We start from the raw sequence: 26,101 nt of genomic DNA on the forward strand, positions 1-26,101 counted from the left end.
CAGGAGTTTGAGTGTGATGGTAAGAGAGGAGTGTGAGTCAGGAAGATGTAAGGCTGGAGGAAGAAGGCTGCCAGGAGGCCTGCTTGGATGGGGCCCGCCTGCGAGCCTGGAGCTGGAAAGGAGGAAACCTCTGGACTCACTAGTCCACCTGTATGGCAGGGAAGGAGCAGCCCAGCTGATAGGCCTGGTAGCAGCAGCCATTCTGCAAGTGGTACAGGAGAGGATCTGAGTGAGTACACCTGCACCCCCTGAGAGAATAGCAGAAAGATCACTCTGGTGGGAAACCAGATTAGCCCCCTGTTAGTGACCATGTACTTTACTTAAGTGAACAGGAGCCAGATCCCCTGCTCAGGAAGAAAACCTACAGATTGCTGGATGAAGAGGAGTTCATTTAGGGTATGAGGTAGTACAACTGGAGCTGCTGGCTAGCACTCCAACAGAGACTGAGTGTCAGAGAGAAGCTGTAAATAGTTCAAGAAGTTGCCCTCAGATTTTGGTTCGCATGGGCATCCTATACACCCCTATACCCTATCGAAGTTTTTACCCTCTCAATAAAACAACAAAACCAACACTCAAGACCTGATTTCTGTCTGTGGATGAAAGCTTTGTGGAAAATGCTAACTGACTGGTTGTGCAGGACTATAGGGGGACCCAAATTCAATCCCTAAGGGGGTAGTGCTACATGTTTAATACCACTTTGGTAAATAAATGAACCCCAGATAAACTGCCAATTGTACCTAAAAGATTGAGATTGGATACTATTAGCCAAATGCAATGCAAGTCACAGGCAATAAACCCATCCTGCGGAAGTGTATTAGCTGAACACTAAGCGACTGCTTTCTAGGGTTAGACCACCATAAATAATAATTTATTTATGGTCAAAGCCTGGTGGACTTGGTTAGGTCCTGGAATTTAGATGTCTTGGATATTCCTACAGTGAGAGCTCCCTGCCATAATTTAGTAACTCTTGTCCCGTCCCGTCCCGTCCCCCCCGGTATATTTTGATGTTACTAACCTGCTTTATGTGTGAGCAACTCTTATTGCATTCTCCTTAAAGTAGTTGTAAACCTCAAACATGAAATATGAACAAAGTATATCCCTCTATAGTGTGTACTTGTCTCAATTAAGAGCATTGAGTGTGTTTTCTGTCTGCTGCTTTGTTCCTCTGTTATCAGCATGAGTCACTTCTGACAAGTTTTCCTGACACCAAGAGAAAAATGGTGACAGGGGAGGGAACTCCAGCAGATTGACAGCCTCGTCTCTGTTTCTGTGAGCTGTGCGATGGGGGTGCATCTCTTTCCTCCAATTTGATCTCAGAGCTCTTCTATATGAGCTCTGAATTGTAAAATTTCAGCTCTCCACCCCTGTTTTCTGAAACCTCTGACAAGCTTTAAAAAGTCAGCACTTTGAATGGATGTAGAGAAGAGGAAACTGCAGATAATCAGGTACTTGTGTAGGAAGATTTGTTTCATCTCTGCATAACACCTGAGACCAGTCACTTCACTGAAGGGATTACAACTACTTTTATATAAATATGAAATCTGGCAAGGAGAGAGGGACCCCTTATAACAGCAGGTATGCAGATTCAAAATCCCTGATATTTGACACTGAATAACAGGTGACAAAGTTTTATCACAACTTCAAATTTTGAAAAACTGAGATTAAGCTCTGCATTCAACTCACTGCTAAGCCATGGTTCCTGTGATTAAAATGTCAAATTCCAAAACCTCAGGGGACACTAGAAGCTTGGGGATTTAACAGTTGAGCACCTGAGGGTGGATTTAATCTATTTTAGGAAGAAGTCAATTCCCCATGCACATTCGGGGTCTATGGTCCAAAGGGACTCCACAGAGACAAATGGACTGATTTAACCCTTAAATCACCTGAGGTTGTTGAAGCTTAGATGTCTAGATGAAATTTATCAGTGTCAGTTAACATGACTATCACTCTATCACAAACGTTTTGGTTTGACAGTAGGATCTTAGAACCAGGACCATGCATAAATTGTAGTTCATTGCTGCTACATTAATTACCCTTCTCTTGCCATGTACTGTGGGCACAAAGGAGGTACTTCAAGGTAGCGCAAGGTGCTGTGTTGTTACCTTAGAAATATTAAGCGATCATTGATGGATGTGTAATGGGATAGTGGAGGCACACACAGCATGGAAACTTGTCTTGTGCCTCTATAAGTGGCAGTTCAGTAGTTGAACTTCTGGAAATTCCTTTTCCATTGAATTGTATGCATTTTCCACAAACCACTTTGCTTGTTAAAGAAGTTTGAGTCTGGCACATTCTTAGGCATTGGAGTACCGTGAAGCTTCACATGTCAGATCTGGAGGAGGAGAAGAACAGAAGGGGAGTACAATTTTCAGATGAGTTCAATCAAAAAAACTTGTGCTCCAGTGCAGGACTAATGCTAGTACAACATCTTCTCTGTCCTTGAGATTACAAGCTTAATCACTGGGAAATCCCATTCCGCAGTCAGGCACGCAACAGAGCGGTGAGTGCTATTTTGTGAATCTAAAACACACAATGTACCATGACTTCTTGCTCCTGGAAAAACTGAAGAATTTTAACCCATTGACACATCCCCCTCTGCTGATTCATTGATCTAAATGCTTTAAATAGAGGGAGGGGTACAAGCCTTTCCTTAGTCTGTACAGCTGCAGAACACAGAAACAGCTCCAGCATCACTTGAGGATCCTATTCAGCTACTGGGGTAGGTGGCATCTGGATTGTATGATTTTTCCTGTCGTGCAGTGATCTAAAAATCCTCACAGTTAATGATTTTCTCAGTACATAATTGTGTAGACCCTGGAATAGAATCAGTTTAAAGTAAAGCAGAATTGCTGAATCAATTACACACATTATTTCCTTGAACTTATTTACAAGAAGTTTAAAGTAATGGATAACAGCTGTTGATTTATTGATCAGAATGGTTCGTGACTTTTACACTAAGACTTTTCATTATAACAAGCAATACAATGACATTGTTAAAAGTAAATCCTTAGTTAATACAGTTTGTGTGTCCACATTAATCTGTTCAATGTAGCAAATTCTTTTTTTCCTGCTCATTTTTATCATTCATGATTATGCCATTAACAGATATATTACATTCAGAAGGTTACATTTTCCTTTGGCATATTTCTAGTACATATAATATTGGCCAGAATTGTATTCAACACTCGCACTAATTCTAGTGCAACAAGTCTAGATGTGTATACAAGAAACTAGGGCAATCTAATAACACAAACTGCTGATGTGCAGAAATATCAGACCTGAAAGAACAGTGCTGGACTGTCTCCAGTCAAAATGACGTTATTTTTGGAAGGATGCAAAGCATGTAAAATTCAATACTGGGACCACATGAAGCTGTTTGTCAGGAAATCCTTCTACAACATGAAGACAATATTTTGGCTGCTTGTTTAACTGCCTCCAAGACAAAACGCAGCTTGTTCATGAATAAGTGCTGCACTGAAGAATAACAGTGACTTATTATAGAAATATATACAAACATAACTGATGTAATTTTTTTTTTTTAACAAAATGAACTAAAGAAATACAATGTACGGTGCAGCACTAAATTGTGGTTCGTAATTTACATTGTGCTGCAGTGATAATTGTAGACAATTGGTCCCTGCCCAAATCTGCTCCTCTCAGTAAGTTACCTTTTGACAATGCAGGTGCCTGGAAATTCTTTGCACATCAGGTATCTACTAGCTCTACAGTAATTGATGTTTTTTTTGCATTTATCCTATGCTGAAGTTGTGAAAAGTGGGAGTAGATTTACTAAATTTGATTTATTCTGATTATTTGTTTATAAATAGTACATAGCATTTAGGGCAGCACAGTGGCTAAATGGTTAGCACTTCCACCTGGCAGTACTAGAGGTCGTTGGTTCAAATCCCAACCACGGCACCACCTGCCTGGAGTTTGCATGTTCTCCCTGTGCCTGCATGGGTTTCCTCCGGGTACTACGGTTTCCTTCCACACTCCAAAGACATGCTGGTAGGTTAATTGGCTCCTGTCTAAATTTGCCCTAGTATGTGTATGTATGAATGTACATTAGGGACTCCCCTTGAGGGTTAGGGACTGATGTGAATGTACAATATATATGTAAAGCGCTGCGTAAATTGACAGCGTTATATAAGTACCTGAAATAAATAAATACATTTATGTTCTTGAAGGGTGCTGGCTCAAAGTCATGAACAAATAGTCATTGGGGTAAATTTACTAAAACTAGTGCACTCAGAATCTGGTACAGCTGTGCATTATTGCCAATTGGCTTCTAACTTCAGCTTTTGGCAATAAAACCTGGAAGCTGATTGGTTTCTATGCCAGGCTGCTCCAGATTTTGCACTCTCCAATTTTAGTAAATAACCCCCATTGTGTATATATAGAGCTTCATGTAGGACTCTGTTTCAATCAGTAGGGTGGTCTATGATCTTGACAGTTCAACAACCTTTCAGCATTGCATCCTCTGCTTGTCTTCTGGAGCAGTACCCTGAACAGGCTGCCCAGACATCCCTGATTTCCACAGACTGTTCCCATATTTTAATAGACAATGATAGTAAAGTTGTACTGACAACTGCATCCACCACCCAGCAATCCAACATCATTGGTTGCTGAGATGCAGGCGACCAGGCTGCACATCATTATGTGTTTCCATGGCAGCAGCATCTTTCCGTTTCATTGACACTGATGCAGCAGCATTTTTTCCTTTCATTGACACCACCGACACATGGACATTTTTTCTGTAGCCCAACGCCAGCGCATTTCTTCTTTTGCGTCTGTTAGCCCCATATTTTGCACCACTATTAAACCCTTCAACATGCCACAACCATTGGCACATGTTGCAACCAGTAAATACATTTTTCTTCTTTCCACCTTCAAGGCATCCCTCCCACCTATGTATGCATATCTTGGGGCCACTTATTATTGTTTATATTGTCTTTATAATTTAAGCCTCAGTTCACATCGGTGTGGCTTTGAAGTCACACTACTGCAGCATGATTTCAAAGCTGTTGATCAGTGCGACTTCATGTGCAGCTTATCGATACCTGTGTGACTTCATTTACACCAATGTCAATGCAAGCCACACAGGAAGTCTCTCAAAAATAATGCAGGAACATTTTGCAAACTCACTACGTCTTGAGTTGCACCAAATTTAATGGTTTATAGAGGCAATTTGGGTGTGATTTGTCAAGCGACTTTGTTCTGTCAAGTCACATGACAAGTTGCACTGGTATGAACTGGGGCTAAATGAGTGTGTGCAATTGTTTAGGGCGTGTTTAAAGTGAGAGTGTCATTTTGTGGGTGTGGCTACAAATGGGGGCATCATTTTGTAAAGGGCATGGATATAAGTGGGCATGGTCAGTAGGGTGTCCCTAGATTCCATTTTAAACAAGAGCCTATCAACAATTTTATTTTACACTTTTGACAGCCCTAGGCTTGTTTATTTGTCCTATTAACATCCAGCCAACCATTTTCTCAGAGACATGCTTAGCCAATTCTTACAGCACAAGCAAATTACCATTAACTTGTATGAAAATTCGTTTATACATATAATTGTTTATACGTATTTATACAGTGCTGACAATTCATGAAGCACTTTACATATTGTACATTCACATTAGTCCCTGCACTCATGGACCCCACAATCTAAAGCTGGCCATAAATGAATCAAAATTAGGCTGGTTCAGCAGGGACTGGCAGAAATTTCGATCCATGTATGGGCACTGTGGTTGACTTCTGTACAAACACTTTATTGGATAGTGCTGCAGGTTATAGACTGTATCCTGACGTTGGGGAAATCACTGTATCTTGACGTTGGGGATGTCTCCCCACTGTCAGAAGACAATAGCTAAATGGGAAGGATTCCCCCATCCACATTGAGTGTGTGGATGGGGAAATTGGTTGAACAATAAAAAAACAAACTCATGTATGGACTGCTTATGGTCTCTATCTTACATTCATACATACACACAGATGGACAAATTTAGACAGGAGCAAATTAACCTACACTCTTTGAAGTGTGGGAGGAAACTGGACTACCCAGAAGAAACCCACACAAGGAGAAGTATATAGAGTCCTGACGGGGGCCTGAGCCCAGGGTATTACATATGTAGAAGCTTATATCTACTATACACCTTTTATTTAAGAAAGCACTTGACTCACTAGTTGGAGTGCTTGTAACCACAGACTGTATACTAACACTTAGGTGTCCGTTTATGACACAGAGAATAGCTGCGATTCAACGGATCTCAGCTATTCTCTGGTCATTCACAGTTTATGGCATTCAGGTGATAATGTCAGCCCTTCACTGGAGATCTGTGTTCTCCCTCCAGATTCTCCAGCCCAGAGCTGGAGAATCAGAGGGACCGCAAACTAAGCAGAGATAATTTACCTCTGCTTAGTAAACTGATCTTTTACTGTAATCTCGCGAGATTATAGTAAAATCAGACGTTTTCCAGAGTTTGTAGACCGTTCTCCAGCGTTTGGATATCGTTCTCCCTTCGTTCGGAGAACTGCTTCATAAACTGCATTCACAGGAGAACTGTGTTCTCCGAGAATGCCGGAGAACTGAGCAGCGATCTATTACCGCTGGTTCATAAATGGACACCTTAATGGTTTGAGTATGCACTTCATGAAGTATCCACCGTCAGCTCAGGATTGGTCTGGGTTTCACTGGTGGCTAAGTGGCGAGTGATGGCATCCCAACAGGATGGAACAGCGTATATATAAAAACATTTCTTTAGAATAGCCTCCCTTTTTTTCCAGATTGTCACCTTTTTATAATATTTCTATGTATCTATAAAGAAAAACTAGAAAACCAAAATTCTTTGTTTGTTACTCTGTAGAGATATCCCAATCTTCTGTCCCCTCAGGACCTGTGTCACACAGGGTATTTGTCACTGCAGAGAAATTTGTAGTTGTAAATTTACATTCCGAGAAACCTGGGATGTGTACAAATTAAGGAAGAACTACAGGCAGATATTTTATTAAAATACCAAAGCATTCACAAAATACAAAGTGTTTTGTGTGAAAGAACCACAGCTCTCATAGTCACAGCACTGGATGTACAGTAAAAGCTATACTTCCTGGCATGAATGAAAGTGTAATTAGCAATCAAAGAGTAGCAATCCCGGAGGTGACATACACCTCCTGGGAGTTAACCACTCATTGCACAGTGCATTCTAATAAGAAAAACATTGCCTGGAGTTCTGCTTTAAAAAACAAAACCTAGCCATTACTTATCTACTGACCACAGAGCAATAGCTATCTACCACACTTCCTATCAGCTCTGTTTACTGGAAGGAGTAGCCAGTGCAGTGATGATTAAGGAATGTTAAAACCATGGCCTTTCCATGTCCTCTTCTCTTCTGTTTCCTCAGCAGTATTGTGGGAATGTATGTGTTTTTATGCCTTTGCACAAACAAACTCTATAGAGCTGATGTGTAATTTCCAATGTATTCCTTAAATGCTCATACTAATAAACAGAGATCAGTGAACTCTGATTTGGATGCATTGCACCCGTTTACTTGATGTTGTTATCTGAATTTTGGTGAGTTCCACTTTGCTGCCCACCCTTCCTTTTATTAGAAGCAACTTGGCAGGATTCTATTATAACATCAGACACAATTCTCTGCATACCGTAAAAGCATTGCAGGAAGACCGCAATCACCATTTCCCGGATGCAGTGGATATTTCCCCAGTGTCCCTGAGTGCCATGATTAGTTACCATGTATTGGGGGGTTGCCGTAATGTCATCATCATCAAAGATAAAGATTGTGCACATGCTGTCAATAGCTGTCAGCAGTTCTGACTTATTCATTGCTCATTGTGCTGTAAAAACACATAGGATTGCTGTTACACTATGTCACAGGCAAACATCAGGAGTTGGGTATTAAGGCTTTTAGAGATTGTTAATGACTGAGGGTGAAAAAGAGTGAACTGGAAGTAATGATGACAGAATTTGTGCACTTACTCCTTTTTCATATGTGTAGTAAAACATAATTCTACATAAAACTCATTATTTGTGCTATTAAACAACAAATGTCAACCTGGCAGTGTTCTCGTTCAACTGACTTAAAGTGATATTAAAGACAGTTAAAAAAATAAACAAACATGTTACACTTACCTGCTCTGTGCAGTGGTTTTGCACTGAGCAGCTCCGATTCTCCTCTTCTCTGGTCCCCCTCCGGCATTCCTGGTCTCTCCCATCTGCCGAGTGCCCCCAGAACAAACAACTTGCTCTGGGGGCACCCAAGCAGGCTCGATCCTGAGCCATTCACACATAGAGCAGTGGCTCGGCCCTGCCCTCCCTCTCTCTCCTCATTGGCTCACTGGCTGTGATTGACATCTGCTGTCTCAGCCCATGAGGGCGGAGAGTCCCTGGAGACCCGAGGCTCTCGTGCACATGATGAGGCTCAAGTAAGTATTCAGGGGGGCTGCTGCACATCTCTTCAATGCATGAAGGTAAAAAACCTTCAGCGTTTGCAACCATTTTAATACCAGCTTTATTGGCCTGGTTAATCTATATATTGTTGTGTTGGATGTGCAGTGATTTATAGCTTCAAACCTACAGATTTTAAAGATGTATTAGTTGGGCAGTAAGTTTCAAAGTCTAGGGATGACCACACATAGAAAGAAATTTGGCTGGTCCCTGGCTGTACAGAAGTCAATCTACTGATTGACTTCTGTATAACCACACTGTCATATAAATGCTGCTCAATCAGCACCGCTGGCTAGAGTTGGCAGCGCTGATCAGTGTGTTCTGACAGAGGGGGAAGTCTGCCTGCTGTCAGAATACAACAGCTCAGCAGGAGGATTCGGGTCAGCTTTTTTTGTTCAAACCACTGATTGAACGAAAAAAACAGACACATTTATGTCAAGTGTAGTGTTCATCCCCCAAGGAGCCACTGAGTATTGGGTCCCCCTTATATCCTGCACAGTCAGGCAACACGCACTTAAGACTTCCACTCAGAGTCAGTAACCAGTCCAAGAGCTTGTTTTTGTTGTTTTAGTTAGGGGATAAACAACTTGGATAAGGTTTAGGGGTATATGGGATGCCCAACTTGACTTGCAGCAATAACTGCGAGGACAAACTTCCTATTTCTGTACAAAAAGGTAAATCCTGAACTTTCTACTCCAGCTGGAAGTGGCACAGTTTCTTAAGAAATCAATAGCACTGTCTTTGTGAGAAGCACCTGGTCCCGTCTAAGTGAAATCTCTTCAGATCCCAGCTAGGAAGTGCTCATCCACCTGGCTGTCTTTTTGAAGAGTATCTTGGAGAAAGAAATTCCAAGGCAGGCATGCAGCACTGTTCCAGGGAGAACTGGTTAAGTATTGAACCCAGTAGTCCTCTCTCCTGTAGGCTCCAGGGGTGTAGAGGTACTCACACAGTCCTTGTATCCTGTAGCTCTGGGTAAATGGCATTAAGGCTGAGCCAGTTTCTGCCCCTCTTGCAGGCTGTGCTTCCCTGATGAACTGACAGCCTCCTTTCCTTTCCTCCAGCCTGGAGGCTAAACCCCCCTCCTCTGGGGTCTACTCTCAGGTTACACAGCAGCACCTTCAGTAATCCATCTTCCACCCAATTCCAGACCCCTGCTGAGATGGCTTTTTATATCCACAGTGTCAGGGCTCCGGGTATGACCAGAGGTATGTGAACTGACGCAGGGAAACGCAGGCTTCATATATGTTATAAACAATAAGACAATTTATTAAAGACTAACAATACAAACATAAACGCAGTGCACAACGTAATCGGGCAGGCCGGGTCAATAACTATCGGGCAGGTAGGTACAGGAGGAGCAGGTGGAGAGAATGGTCAGGGTCACAAGCCAGGGATCAAAACAGGAGAAGTCAGCAGAGGTCAGGATCAGACCGGGTCAGCAACAAGTCAGGCAGAGGCAGGAACAGGAACGCAGGTACAAAATACAGGGGCCCATGGAAAAACACACACACCAAGGCACAGACTGCAGGTCTGGCCATCCCTTAAATACACCTGCATAATCAGCTTCAGGTGTTTGGCTGACTACAGGGTTGAGTCTCTGATTGCTGAGAGCACCCGCTGGCCAGCCCTGGTACTGCAGCCCACAAGGCAGGTGAGTCCCACCATTACTGGCAAGTCCATTCCTGACACACAGGCAGTCTCCCACACTATCAGAACCTCCAGCCTGAGATTGGTCAGACTCCCATGAATATGCAGATCCAGGTCTCCGCCCACTAGCCTCTAGAAGCTTCCATGGACCTCCAGAACCAGGGGGAGGTGATAGAGGATAGAGACCCAACCTGCTGAGTCATTCGGCTAACTTGGAGTTGACCCCTACTTGTACATGCTCACCTCAAGTGCTGAGTGAGCCATTACATTTGCCTGACTCTCTAGCAACACTAGAGGGTGCTGCACAAGCTAAGTTTATTAGTCTTCTACATGCTCTCAAGTAAATTGTGTGTGTGTGTGTATGTGTATATATATATATTTCAGGTACTTATATAGCGCTGTCAATTTACGCAGCGCTTTACTTATATATTGGACATTCACATCGGTCCTTAACCCTCAAGGGGTGTACAGTCTAAGGTTCCTAACTCATATTCATACATACATATACTAGGGACAATTTAGACGGGATCCAACTAACCTCCCAGCATGTCTTTGGAGTGTGGGAGGAAACCGGAGTACCCGGAGGAAACCCACACAGGCACAGAGAGAACATGCAAACTCCAGGCAGGTGGTGCCATGGCTGGGATTCAAACCAATGACCCTAGTACTGCCAGGCGGAAGTGCTAGCCACTGTGCTATATACACACACACACTGTATATACACATATATATATATATACAGTATAGTTATTGACAGTGTTGTGTTTTTACTTTTGCACATCCAAATAAAATTCCTTATAAATTAGAAATTGCTTGATTGACTTGAAGAGTCTACTTGTTGGAGTTCAAACAAATATATGCTCATTATCCTATCCTTGAGGAAAATATTACATAGTTGTTACATGTTTGGAGGAAATAATGATTTGGTCCATATTAAATCACAGTGTAGACCAGCAGTTACATTGAATACAGCAATGTTAAAATGAACGCAGACTCAATTTACAGCATGGTGTGTGGCCACCATTACTTTCCTATCATGCACTTTAAAGTTTATATAAGCTGTACTTACTTGCCTCCAGACATCCCTTGTTTATACTAATTAAATCCTACTGGTAAACACAGACATCTTTTACAGTATGCATATATGTTTATGTGCACGTAGAGGTTTACATCTATAACATATACGTATGCTGATTCATAAGGTTATTTAAAAAGTAATATGGTTGATTCCCCTACATGAAACTAAATCCCATTTAAAAGAATGTGCGTACTTCTTCCCCAAACCCCCAGATGTAGTACTATCGCCTTTGGCTAAAAAGACAAGCATCTGTATCATGGCCACCTCTTGGCTAAATGAACAGTGGGTAGATACTGGTTTGAGTCAACAAAACTTTTTAACTTTTTGACAAAACTGAGTTTTTAAAACATTTGTTTAGCTCATTACATGGAAGTAAGGTTAATAACACAACTTAGATTAGAAAATCTTCAGTTTTACTTAAATTAGTTGATCAAAAAATGAATACACCCCACAAAAAAAAATACTGCATCTAGTATTTTGTATGACCTCCATGATTTGTAAGGACAGCAACAAGTCTTCTAGGCATGGAATTAAAAGTTGGCAACATATTGCAACCTCTATCTTTTTCCATTCTTCAAGAACCACCTCTTTTAGAGCCTGGGTGCTGGATGGAGAGTTTTGCTTAACTTATCTATTAAGAATTCCCCATAGGTGTTAAATTGGGTTCAGATCAGGAGACATACTTGGCCACTAAATCACTTTCACCTTGTTCTTCTTCAGAAATGCAACAGTGGCCTTAGATGTGTATTTTGGATCATTGTCATGTTGCAAAAGTGCATGACGACCACGGGCATGGAGTGATGGTAGTATCTTCTCTTTCAATATAGAGCAGTACATCTGTGAATTCATGATACCATCAATGAAATACAGCCCCACAGAAGGACACTGCCACCACCATATTTCACTGTAGGCACCATGCATTTTTCTTTGTATGCCTCACCTTTGCAATGCCACACAGTTTTGAAGCCATCAGTCCCAAAAACATTAATCTTGGTCTCATCACTCCAGTGTACAGAGTCCCAGTAGTCTTCTTCTTTTACAGCATGGGTCCTGGCAAATTCTAGGTGGGCTTTTTTATACATGGGTTTTAGGAGAGGCTTCCTTTGTGGATGACACCCATGCATGCCATTCCTCTGCAGTGTACACCATATCTTCTGTAGCTAACTGCAGTGAACCTGCATGGCAATTTTCTACAACCCTCCTTATCAGAAGACACTTCTGTTGAGGTGTTACCATCCGTGGATGGCTTGGATGTCTCTGTGACGTGGTTGCAGTAACATCTTTGTAAAATGTTGTATCGCTTTTGAAATAGTATTCTGACTGATAAGTAAAGCTTTGCTGATCTTCTTGTAGCCTTCACCTTTCTTGTGTAAAGAAATTATTTTCTTTCTCAGGCCTTGTGACACATTCCATGTGGTGCCATTGCTGACAGCATGAAATGGGAAGCGCTTTCTTTGTTAAGTAACGCCCTTTTATAATCAACTGTCTGGACACCTGTTTAATGAATATTTAGACTCACCTGGAGTTGAATTATTGTTAATTAGGATTTTGTTGTCTAAAATTTAGCTTTGCTCCTAAGAATTTAATTGGGTTGTATTCATTTTTGCAACATGGTCTTTAAAACATTTGTTAGGAGAAATACTTTTTTGTGTGTGCAAATTAACAAATCTTGTTTGCAATCAATGGCCCACATTAATGGGAGTAGTTTGTAGTATAGTGTCGCATACAAAATGTTGATTCTGAAAGTAAAGTAAAGGTTTTTTGACAAATCTGTTGGGGTATGCTCATGTATACTGAGCACTGTATACTGGAATATTTATTTATTTTTATACTAGTAATGGCTGCGATCAGCGATCATAACAGGACTGCAAGTGCCAGCAGATGTCCCCCGCAGATTGGTTTCTGCAGTGAATAATCACAGCCGAAGCAGCCCGCCAGCGGCATGTGTGCACACCCCCCGGACAGAAGTGCAGAATCAAGTTTATATATGTGATTTTCCACAGGAGGGCTGCCCTGTAGTAGTATATCTGCTATGGGGTTGTTTTTAAGTGGAGGGATGGGAAGTGATACAAAAGATAGTACTGTGTGAGGATGAGTTGATAGAGAAAATAAAAGTTCTGTTGTTCTACAGAGATGAGTTTTCAGGGATCATCTAAAGGAGGGTGAGATGAGGGAGATAGAGAGCAGGAGGTCTTGAGAGGAGCAAAGAGGACAGTTTAGGTGATATTTTGAGACTAGGTTGGTGATGTAGATCAAAGTAGAGATGAGGATGGATTTTTCTGCTGTTGTTAGTACTTTGAATTGTATGCCTTGAGCAAGTGAAATCCAGTGAAGGGATTGGCAAAGAGGGTTGGTGGACACTGAGCACTTGGATAGGCATATGAGTCTGGCACAAGCATTCATGATACAGTAGATGGAAGACAAGGTATAGACTGTGTAGAGGTAGGCCAACAAGGAGGGAGATGCAATAGTTGAGCAAAAGGTAACAAGAGAGTAAATTAATAGCTTGTTGGTGTAGTTGGTTTGGAAGGGGCATATTCTGGAAATTTCACAGAGGTGAAGACCAAGCATGCTATGTCACCTTGGTGTATGTCTTTATTCAGTTCCACACACCTTCCTAAGTACTGCCCACTAGCTATTATATTTACTTTCAGCCCAGATCTGGAGATTTTCATTCTGTGGGCCCACTCTGAGCCACACAGCCGTTTGTCTGAAAACGGCTAATTCATACTGTGCATGTATGTCATGGCCTTTTGTTTTAGGTGCACTTTAAGTGCCTGCTAACTTCAGCAAGTGCAATATAGGGCAGCTGCTGGTGTGCCAATACATTGATTACAACTCCTTACACTGTCTAACTTTTTTAATATCATTTTATTGAGATGTCATAATGACAATTCAATCACTATTATGAACTGCAGTGTTAGAATGTGGTGTCGTACATTGCAAGTAGTGCATGTTCAATTTTTTTCAGTGCACACTGCAGCAACATGATGGTTTGAACTGAAAACATACCTCCAAAATGAGGGATTCCCTGTCAACAAAACCACTGTTCTGGTGACAACCTAAAATTTTGGGATTTCCTTTTACTTTAGGTGATAACAAAAAACATAACAATAGATGGGGACACAGACCGTAATCAAAACATGTCAGGGGTTCTAATCTCTCTCCACTCTATCCAAAACTAGAAAAAAAAAGTTTGGCTTTTGCTAATGTTGTGAAAGAACATATATATATATATATATATATATATATATATGAGGTACATTACTTATAAAGAGATGGCATTGGATCTTATTGATGTTAAACAGGAGCTCCGGTCATTTTTGTAATTATTAAAAGTCAGCAGCTACAGAAACCTTCGGGGAGCGGGTACCTGAAATTGACAGGTACTCGCTTCCAATGAGATCTCCTTGGCGATTGGAAGTGGAAGGTGTCCTCCCCCCTCCCTCCCCGTAGTCTCCTGGGACATGTGACAGGTCCCAGAAGACTACGAGACCATTAAGAGAGCGCAGCACTACTCGCGCATGCGCAGTGGGGACCCTGCTGTGACGCCACAAGCTGTCACAGACGGGTGCCCACACTGAACATGCCAGCACCAGAATCACAGGATGGCCAGTGAAATGGGCTGCAGAGAGGACAACGCGGGATCGTGGGACAGGTGAGTGTCTGTTTTTTAACAGCGACAGTTTTTGTAGCTGCTGACTTTTATTTTTTTACAGTTTCACTGGAACTCTGCTTTAATCTTGGGTGATAATGCTCAGAGTGACTGTAATACTTCCCTGGAAAGTGCAGTAAATGTGGGATTAAAGTTAATCGTATCTGAAAAGTTGTTCCAAATTCCCCTTTGAAAGAACTGTAGTGAATAGTTAGCTATAGCATGTCCTGTGCCACCTGAACACCAGTACAATTCAGAACTATATGTACTCGATCATGCTTAATTGCTGCTATTCTGTGGAGAAGGAATAGCTATAAGAATCTCTCTCTTGCAGCAACTTTAAGAAGCCTTATGAAACTGGACCGTTAGGATGTGAGGGCAGATGAGGATAAGAGGCTGCAGGCTGGATTCCTCTACTCAGCTGTACTTTTGATAAGCACTCCTGTTTACAGCTTTGACACAAAAAAGCACACTGCAAGATTATGAATATAACAGATCAGGGGAAAGTGTAAACTGTTAATGTAGAACAAGGCAAATTCAAAGGGCAATTACATATCAATGCTCTATTCTGTGAGAAATGCATGCAGACATGCCTGCTTGAATTAATTAGAGCTGAGTGACACATTTGGCAAGGAAAAGTAAATCCCAGTTAGATCTTGGCCAGTTTCCGTCACATGCTTGGACTTTTAGTTCCTCAGCAGGTGGTGGTTTATAGGTTGCCAATTCCTGTGGGCTGTTAACAATATCTACCACCAAAGAATGTTCTAAGCAGTTACTGAGCTTATTTTCTAACAATGAACCACTAATTGTGTTTCATGAGGCTGAACGCAATGTATTGCTCAAAAAATGGATGCAGATATTGTTTTAGAGTCTGTCACTAGCAAATAACCTAGAGAAGGGTCTCCAATCTTTTCAGCCACATTGTACTGTATATTATACAAATATTCAGGGGCAGAAAAAATTCAGTGATTAGAATTTAATGAATGATAAACATGCTACAAGAAATACCTTAACATCAGAAGTCTCCTTTTTCACATGTGAAGTACCCCCTTTCTCATCAGAAGTCCCACTCCCCCCCAAACACATCAGAGGCTTCCCCACCATATCAGAGCCCTCCTTTTAAATCAGATGTTCCCTGTGATGGGAGTCGCTTTGGGTGGGGGGCCCATGGAAACCAACTCACTTTGGAGAGGTGGAGAGACCCCTGTCTCAGCTCCCCATATCCCTATTATGTGTAAGTCACCCTGTGCCTGTTAGGTGTACAGGGTGATCTGCCCTAATATTGTGTAGACATGTCTAGGAGATAGGTGGGGTGGGGGTTGTGGATTGTTTGGTGTTGTGTGGCTGCATCCCATTGTTCTATTGTTTGTCTTGCTTGGGAGCAAACTATTATGGGATGTATGTGTATTAGCTTAGTGATGGGACTGTCTGCTGGTGTGAAGTTTGAATACCTGTGTGTCTCTTGTTACTAAATGTAGATTGCCTCGCCCTGTGTCATTATGCAGGGAGGGGGGACAGTCCCTTTAGTGTATATATCTTGTATCTGTGTTGAAATAAACTAGTCTATCTTCTAGATTACATCAAGATTGGTGGTGTCTAGTCTTGTATGGTCAGCTGTGGTGTCTGTTGTAGGTGTTTGGATGGGGAAGCGGTATTCTAACGGAAATTCCCCAAGTGCAGACTGGGTCGGTTCCGTTACATTCCCAATTTCAAACCAGATTCCCCTCCTTTACATCAGATTCCCCCTTTCATATCAGAGCCCCCCTTCACATTAGAACTCCCTTTTAAACCAGAAGCCTCCCATCAAATCAGTCACCACTTTCACATCAGGATTACTCCCTCCTCACATCAGAGTCTTCCTTTTATATAAGAAGCCTTACATGACATTAGAGTACCCTTCCATTAGAGCAGAGGTGCTCCACCTTCTGAAGAGTGAGGGCCACTTAAGTGATGTGGTAACCGGCCACGGGCCGCAATGAAGTAAAATGGCTCAGAATAATTTTTTTTTTTTTAAATTTTGAATAGCATAATCAACATTTTCCTCCTGCAGCTGCTGAATGCCAGCAGGAGGGAGAGGAGGAGATGATAGCTTTTAGCGGTTGCAGGAGGAAAATGGAGAAGATAGGTTCCTATGTATGCTTCCCCTGTCGCCCCTCCTGTCCAACTGTAAACAGAATGTGATAGGGAAGCTGCACAGGTCCCCTGGAGCATGGGGGGGGGTCACCATTGCGACCAATGACGCCACACCAGTGGTAAACAAGCCCTCACTGTCCTGAGCCCCCTTTAAGGATGTTTTCACACTGATGCGCTGCAGCTTTCCTGTGGGTTAGCTGCGATGTGCCATAGACTTCCATTATACCTTGCGGGTATGGTGCACTTTCTGAAAGTGCACCAAAACTCCTGCATTCAGGAGTTTTGGTGCACTTTCAGAAAGCACACCAAGCCCACAGAATATACTATAATAGAAATGCGCTTCTCTGGTGTAAGATCGAGGTCCACATCAGAGGGCTCTGAAGGTCACAGATTGAGCATCCTTGTATTAGAGTCACTATTTTACAGCAGAAACTCCCTCACAGAGTTACAGTGGGCTGGTTGTGGTCCTTGGGCCATAGTTTGCAGACCTACAGGCCCCATACATTATTTTAGGGTCTGTATTCTACTGAGGAGGGTTCCTTTCACTTTCTGTCCCAGGAATGCAACAGGAAATGAGAAGAAATTTCCCCAAAGTGAGGAGAACTCCCATATTAGCCAAATGTCATCAGAGGATTTGTCCCCACTGGATAATCTATCGTCATATTCAGGCCCTAACAACTTGGCAGAGGTTCTGACCCTTCCTCGCTCGTTTCAAAACTCTGGAAAAAAAGGTTTTCTTTTACGTACACTATATTGGCAAAAGTATTGGGGCACCCCTCCAAACCATTGGATTCAGGTGTTTCAATCGCCTCCATGGCCACAGGTATATAAAATCAAGCACCTAGGCATGCAGACTGCTTCTACAAACATTTGTGACAGAATGGGTTGCTCTCAGGAGCTCAGTGAATTCAAGCGTGGTACCGTGATAGGTTGCCACCTGTGCAGTAAGTCCACCCGTGACATTTCCTTGCTACTAAATATTCCACAGTCAACTGTTAGTGGTATTATAACAAAGTGGAAGCAACTGGGAACAACAGGAACTCAACCATGAAGTGGTAGGCCACATAAAATTACATAGCGCTGTCAGTGCATTCTGAAGCACACAGTGTGCAGAAGTCACCAACTGTGTGCAGTCAATAGCTAAAGACCTCTAAACTTTGTGTGGCGTCGACACACTTCCGGTTCCGACGTCCTTACATCCTACGTCACTTCCGGTGAGTGGAACGCATGCTGGTGCGGTGCGTTCCAGGTGGCCATCTTGTGTATGGGAGAGCATTAACATTGTCATCTGCTGCAGACTGTGGGATTTCTAAAACCACCCTGGAGTATATCATGTCTGTGGATTCAATAAATATGCTGGTTTATATCTTATATAATGTGAGTGGCCTGGTGTTTTGATGTTTGATATAGCTGGGTGTTGCAGTATTACGCTATGTTATTTTATCTCTCCTACATTTCTTTGAGTTTCTCTGGGAAGTGGAACCTGGTGGTATTGGAAATTGGAGAAAAGCTTTCTTGTGGTGGAGTGGAGTTCTGGAGCCATATCATAAGGGTCTAGGATTCCATAAATACCTAAAGGGTGTTTATTTCACCAGAATCTGGTGAGTGCGGTATTATTGGTTTGAACACTAATTTTGGGTGGAAGCACTCTTCTTTGGAATAAGGACTTTCGGTTTACTTAAGAATTTTTTTCAATTTTTCACTTCTATTTTTTTCACGAATTGTGGAGTGGGACTATATTGAATTTATTATTTATATATTGATTTAGCATTATAACAAATCAATTATTTTGCGCTGTTTGTGATGTTAAAACATTCCCATAGACACACTCCTAAACCTTGTGGACAGTCTTCCCAGAAGAGTTGAAGCTGTTATAGCTGCAAAGGGTGGGCCAACTCAATATTGAACCCATTAAAGTTCATGTGCGTGTAAAATCAGGTGTCTCAATACTTTTAGCAATATAGTGTACATGTTAAAGTTAACCTTTTGGGAAATAGAAGTAGAAGAGCTGCCATTGCTGACTTTTTAAGAGAGGTTCAGGCTGTGGGGTTTTTACCCTGATCCTCAATTCACTAGTAAGTCAATGAGCTGCAACAAGCATACAACCAGTGTTGAAGTCTAAACTCTTTATCTGTTCCATAGTAGTGGCATACAATATATTGGGGTCTTGGAGTTTTTTTAATTTACCTTTACAGGTTCCTATTAATTTATTAATTGGCATTCACTATGTTACTAATTAAAATGGTAAAGCAGAAGTCCATGTATATATACATAAGGCACTTTACTATACATTTCTAAACGTCTACAGTTTCAAAGAGTGCAACACTTGTGCTGAGTAATAGGTTTTCATTAGTATTACTGTTTTTTATTGGTCTATTGTGGTATTAAAGTTCAAGAACATCTCATAGAACTTGGTTGCTTATTGAACATTCACAAAATGACCTCTGCCATTTATCCAGACTGTTAATTCTAGGGGACTGTGGTGGGCCTAACCACCCACTAGATTCTTATATCCCACATGAAATTTTACCATGATATCCAGCAGCTGCAGTTCCTGGCTCTGCATCTCCTTGCAATTCACACATCCTTCCTTTTGATTGCTGCATAGGGGGGTGTAGAAGTATTCACACTGTCCTTTCCTGTTAGCTTGGTGGGTTGAAGCTGCTTTCAGGCCTTTCACTGGGCTGGCCCCTTTCCGTCTGACAGGTTGTCCTCCCTAGGAGACCATGGAACAGTGGAGATCCTTCTGTCCAGCAACCAGCTTGAAAGTAGGCTTCTCTCCTTGGGGCCCCCTCCCAGGCTCCACACTCCAGCCTTCCTCTCAATCCATCTTCCTCCCAACACTACTCTGCTTCGCAGGCTCTGCTACATTAAGGTTTGTTCTTGGTCACCATGCCAGGCTTCCTTCCTAGGGATTGGCCAAGGTCCCTCAAACATGCAGATCTGGGCCTCCTCCCCTCCTCCGCCCCTCTTCCAGAAAGTTCTCTAAGTTTTTAGAAGGGTGGGAGGACCCCAGAAGCCCTGACCTGTATAGCCTTCCCAGCCTGTGAACTCACTACCTCATTCCCAGGCTGATGCATCCCAGACTGCTACCTAGCCTTCCTCTAAAAAACAACAAACCTAGCTACCTAAAGGTGCTACACCTCTAGTAAGGCATTGTGTTCTGTGTGCCTTTATTAGTCAGAAAATTATATTATTTCTGTTTTTTAGAGCTCTGAATGCTTTACTTCTTGGCCCAGGTACACTTGGCTTCACAAATCATTTAAAACCACTGCTGGTGTCACCTTTCTGCCTTGCTGTAGGCTGTATTCTTTGGTGCCCATTTATAATGAAGTGTTGATGTTACTATTCATTCTCTGCTATACTCTGCAAGGTTAAATGACACCGTGGACTGCAGCTTATTGTCCATTCATAAAATGCAGGCCACAGTATGAAGCACTGTAAAGAGAACTTTGTGACTGAAAGATAGGCCTCTCATATGACTTTAACAGGTCACTTGACTAGTCTCTGCTCATTTTTCAATCCTCATTGATTTTAAGAGAGCTCCACTTGATTTGAAGACCCAAATCCAGCCGAATGCTAGCCGCAATAGCGCTGCCAATTTACACAGCACTTTACATATGTGTATATATATATATACATACATACAGTGTATGTATATATATATATATATATATATATATATATACTGTGTGTATATATATATATATAGTACATTCACATAACTTCCTGTCCTCAAAGAGCTTTAACCTTACCCACGTGTTTTTGGAGTGTTGGAGGAAACCGGCACAGGCAGAACATGCAAACTCTGGGCAGGTAGTGCCGTGGTTGGGACTCAAACGACGACCCTAGTGCTGCTAGATAGACGTGCTAACCACTTTATTGAAGTTCTAACATAGGTAGCAAATTGTGTAGCCGCAGGCCATCAATACTGCTCTTAATTTATTTTTTATAAAGAGAAAATGAAGGCCTTTATATCTATCTGTTCTGATAAGGGGTCGTGGAACATGACAGTGCAAGGCTACAACTACAGACGGCTGAACTATCCTATATGTTAACATTTTGTAGGTATCTATAAACACACACAATCTCAAGGTATTGCTGATCTGTTTCTGTCTGTCTAAATGGAAGTATGACATGTCTTACTCACAAATATTTTAGCACAATTACTTTCTCTTTAACTGCGTGTGGACCGCCTACTGCAATTTTACTGCGGCAGAGCAGTAATTTTACTACACCAGATCACGTCCATGTATATCTGGCATTTCCACTCCTTCTGTGCTGTCTTTCGATACAGCACAAGCCAATCAGCAGGTACTGGCCAATGATTTATGGCTGGGATCTGTTGATCGGCTTAGGGAATGACAGTTCAGAGCCCTGGGAGAAAAAACAATCACATCTAGTAGTAAAAGCAGCACACATTATACATTGTTTGATACCCGTAGATGTTAACCCCTTCCCAGCTAATGTCATTAGTACAGTGACAGTGTATAGTATTAGCACTTATCACGGTATTCGTGTCACTGGAGATATCAGTGTCATTTGGCCTAAATGTATGAAGAAATTTGATTTTTTTTCTAGCAAATATGTTTTATAACAGACCATAGAACATATTGGGTTTTTTTTTTCAAAATGTTGAGTCTTTTTTCAGTGATACAATAAAACAACCCAGTTGTGATCAAATACCACCAAAAGAAAGCTCTATTTGTTGTACAAAATTATATAAACTTAATTTGGGTACAATATTGCAAGATCGGGCAATTACAAAGGAGAGCAGTGCCGAACATCAAAAAAATGTCCCGGTCATGTAGGGGGTAAAAACATCTAGAAAAATTCAGTACGCTGTTGATATGCCTTTAGTTTACCTTAAAGCTAAACTCCAGCCTCAAATTCAGTCTTGCTCAGCTGTACAGGCTTTATTCCTATCCTGAAAATGCTTACTTTGATGTCACTGCACAATGTAAGCTTCTCACATTAGAAGCTTTAGCAAGTCAGATAGAGCCCACCTATTTCCTGGGTGAGTACATCCAGCATCATTTAGTTTCTTTACACTGCAGCCTTTGTGTCCCTGTCCCACCCATTTCATTCATTGGATTTAGTTTTTTTCAGTCATAGACAGGGCCGTTTTACTGAGCGGGCAACCCTGGGCACCACCAAGGAGTCCCGGGTGCACAGGGGGGCCCATCAGAACTGAGCTCAGGAGTTGGGCTGAGTGGGGCACTGCATGGCAGTCCGCTGGGTGCTGGCATCTTCTGTTTTGCCTGCCAGACAAAAGCACTATCAGTGGTGCTGGGCTTTCGGGACTGGAGAGGGGCTGAGCGGCCTGTGGGCACCATCAGTCCGGCGGGCAGTGGCATCTTCTATTCTGCCCACCAGCAGGGCTGTCACCACCTGTCCTGAGTCTCCCTGAATCCTGAGTGGCTGTGTCTGCAGTGAATCATAAAATGTGAGAGGTGGCTCTGCATCCAGCCGCTGCTCACCCAGCCGAGACTCTATGACTGAGCTTGAGAACGCAGGTCATGTGCACAGTGGGTGAACTATGCTGTCTGTGGCTGTGCTGTTGCCTCCCCACCACCTGTTTTAACCCTCTAAATGTTGCATCACCCCCACCACAACCATGTGCATTGCACACAGTTGTGGGGAAGTTGCAGCACGGACCCTTTTATTTGATTGGGTTGCATTTGATGAGTGGTAGTGCCCACCAAATGCAGCTGAGGATAAAATTCTTGCCACAGTCACAACATAAAGCATTATGGCTGCAGCGTGTGTATAACCCCAGCTGCTGCCTTGTCAGCTAAGGTTTTATTCACCCCTTACAGCAGGGGTGTCAAACTGGCGGCCCTCCAGTTGTTGCGAAACTACAAGTCCAATCATACATCTACCTTTGGAAGTCATGCTTAAAACTGTCAATCTTGCAATGCCTCATGGGACTTGTAGTTTGGTAACAGCTGGAGGGCCGCCAATTTGACACCTGTGCCTTACAACATGCTCTGCTTTTCTTTTTTTTAAACAAACTTTATTGAAATGTCACACTAACATTTTATTAAGTTCAATTGGCCACAGTGGTGTGACTGCAGTGGTGTGATCTGAACATACAGGGGTCGGACAAAAAAATTGAAACACTACATCATTTGCAAGTGTGAAAGTGACAACATGTTTTGCGTTTCTTTTGTTTTGTTCTTGTGTTTGTTCTTCAAAATGTTTTATATTGTTTGGATATTTGTGTTGATTAGTCTTTGATTTATGGCATGTTTTCTTATTATTTAAAATCAATTTTATTGAAAGTACTAAGAAATATATGTTCAAATCTATCAACTATTTATATTTTAATTCTTGAGAGTAGGTGCGTAAATTGGGGCAGGCTCGTAGGGGGCCCAGTGCATTACTTTGCCCAGGGGCCTATGATGTTATTAAGATGGCCCTGGTCATGGAGGCTCAGCACCCCATGTGGGTCTTACCACAGCTTCGTGTTTTCAGGAAACTATGTAAAGCACCTTGCTGGCCCTTACCACCAGCCATAATCTGCCTGAATTGCAAGCAGAAGACAGGATACACAGTGATGATATCTTGGGTCTAAAATACAGTATGTAATGAAAATGGAAAGGTGTTACTTAAGGGCTAATTTACCCCATGGTGCAGAGATGTCAGCCCAACAAAATCAATTGTTCTCTATGTGCTCTGTTTACACCACAACACTAATATCACTTGCAGATATTTTCTGAACAGGAATCTGCAATGTGTATAAAATTCATTGCAGTGCACATGAAAACTGATGTCTCTGCAAGTGAAATCTGCGTATAAGTTTCCATCCAGTTTTTCTGCACATATGGCGTGAACGAGGCCAAATTATATAATTAGTATGTTGATGAAGATGGAAAAGGAGGGACCAGGGAAGGCAAAATATAATCAGATTAAACTCTAGGTTTAAATGAAATCAGAACACACCTCTGAAATGGAGCCATGTTTCCTCCTTCACACAACCTAGGACATACTGTACCTTGGAATGCAGAGGTGAAGTTTCCAACCCCAGTCACAGACTGGGCAACATTTGCTTGCTATTGAATAAAGGACCTGATTTCAAGCCTCAGGCTTGGCAGTTGGAAACTCTTCAGTCTAACCACTGATCTGGGTAATTCAGAGACAACATATGAATGGAAATCTTACTCCAATGTGGAAACTCTCAAGAATTCCTGTGCCAGTATACGTTTAAATGTTAGTTTAACTGTTTCATCATTCCTCTGGTAGGTAGAAACAAACATTAAGTTTGCACTGCTTATAGAAATTAATAAAGTGCCCTTACTAGCTGGGCAAATAAAAAAGGTATACAGTAAAATAATTTATACACTCACAAGTAGATAATTGAATTCAAATCTCATCTTCCTCCCACAAAAAGAAATGGATCACTACTGTAACCACAAGATTTTTTTTCATTCTGCAGTAACAAAGAGGAAGTAAAATTTTGGTTTAAAACAAAAGTGTAAAGCTGGCCATAGAGGGTTCATTTTCTTTTCAATCAGCCAGAGGGCTGACTGAAAAAAAAAAAACAGATTTCCCCCATCCACACATGCAAGGTGGATGGAGGAATCTTCCTCGTTGTGCCATTGGTTTCTGACAGCAGGACTCCACCATTCTCAGGATACACTGATAAGTGGCTTCAACCAATTGGCTGCAAGCCACTGATAAACAAACTTTTTCAACAATACTTCTCACCAGAAGTTGATTATTAGATCAACTTTTGGCAAGAGGGAATGGCCATAAATGGATTGAAATTAAGCCAGACCCTGCTGAACAGGATACATTTTGATCCATCTGTGGGAAGCTTTAGTCTCTTCGACCATTAAAGCTCCTATCTGCAGGTTAGCACTTTTTTGGCTTTACATGCTCAGCTCAGTGTGCAGTTTTGGTACAATTGTGTGCCAGAACAAAGTAACTCCTGTGCGCATTTGAAAAAGTTATGTCATCCGGTCCAAAATAATCAAAAAGACTCTGAATCTGGAAAAAGACCAGGAGAAGATGAAAGCACCACTGATGGAGGAGAACACTAACATCATAGCTCTAGAGAGGATTGCTTTCTTTGATAAGCCCTGCCGAAAGATGTGCAGACATGCAGATTATGGCCCAAAGTTCCACTCTTTCCACTCCTCTGCTCTTTTTGGAATATCATTTGGCAGGAGCGGGTATTTAGTTTTGATAGGTATCTGCTTCCACTTCCTCTCAGATCTCCTAGATCAGTGGTGGCAAACCTATGACACGTGTGCCACATTGGACACATAAAGCCCTCTCTGTCGGCACGCAAGCGCCAAGTTGCCCCAGCAGCTGAGCATCTAATAATGGCGCACATAGGGGCCAATGTGCATGCTCGGAAAGGAGTAAGGCCTCTATAGGATCGTGCATGACTGCAGGGAGGGGCAATCAGTTACCCGGCTATAGAACTGTGGAGAGAGGAGAGAGCAGGGAGCAGAGAACGGAGAGGACGGAGCTCGAACCAGAGGGACCATCATCCATCTGATCTGAGGAGGAGGGTCCGGTGATTGGTGACAGTCTGGTAAGTCCTCTTCACCTGCAGTCTCCTCTGTCTGTCTGATCACCCCGCCGGGGCCCCGGGCCGCCTTCCATAACCCATCCTGACAAAATGCGGGGTACCTGTACATGGCTGGATCTGGGAAGTTGAATATTCAGCCCTCCATCTGATCAGTGACAGACACATGCTGGGGTTGGTGAAGTGGTAAAGTTTATGGGATTACTGCAGTCAGACATGGGGCCCCCGGTGCTGAATGACAGCCCTGCTGAAATCTGACCATCCCCTGCACTTTGTTGAGACACTTCTGAGCCCACATCAGTGGCATCATCGGTGCCTCTCCAACCTGCAAAGTGAGCAATTCCTAATGGCACTCATTCATCAGCAAATGCAGCGCATTTTTGCACATGTCAAATAGCAAAGTACTGCAGCAGTATGCAACTTGGTGCAGCGCAGGTTTAAATAATAGTCAAACTAACGAAGTATGAGCCAAAGTTTGACAAATTATCAGCGTGTATACAACAGCAAAGATCACATTAATTGTGTAAAAGCACCCCAAATGCAAACTTTTACCTTTCAATAAAAAGCTGTTTGTATCATTGAAAGCTCTGTTAT

The 26,101-nt window shown here is 42.3% G+C and overlaps 1 protein-coding gene across 2 annotated transcripts in view; it reads left to right on the plus strand.

The window, feature by feature from the left end:
* Positions 1–2,330: 2,330 nt before the first annotated feature.
* The window catches only part of LOC149463398 (uncharacterized), a 41,362-nt gene continuing 17,591 nt past the window's right edge, over positions 2,331–26,101 (plus strand). The window contains exon 1 of one of the 2 annotated variants that reach the window (XM_089675657.1): positions 2,331–2,500. The gene's annotated coding sequence lies outside the window, so the exon portion shown is untranslated. Of the gene's footprint in view, positions 2,501–2,562; positions 2,720–26,101 lie in introns of those variants that run through there. The other variant, XM_089675656.1, reaches the window with a different exon arrangement.

This window comes from Staurois parvus, unplaced genomic scaffold, assembly GCF_062004578.1.
Source record: "Staurois parvus isolate SC_StPar_1 unplaced genomic scaffold, SC_StPar_1.0 ptg000155l, whole genome shotgun sequence".
In the NCBI taxonomy this organism is placed as follows: Eukaryota; Metazoa; Chordata; class Amphibia; order Anura; family Ranidae; genus Staurois; species Staurois parvus.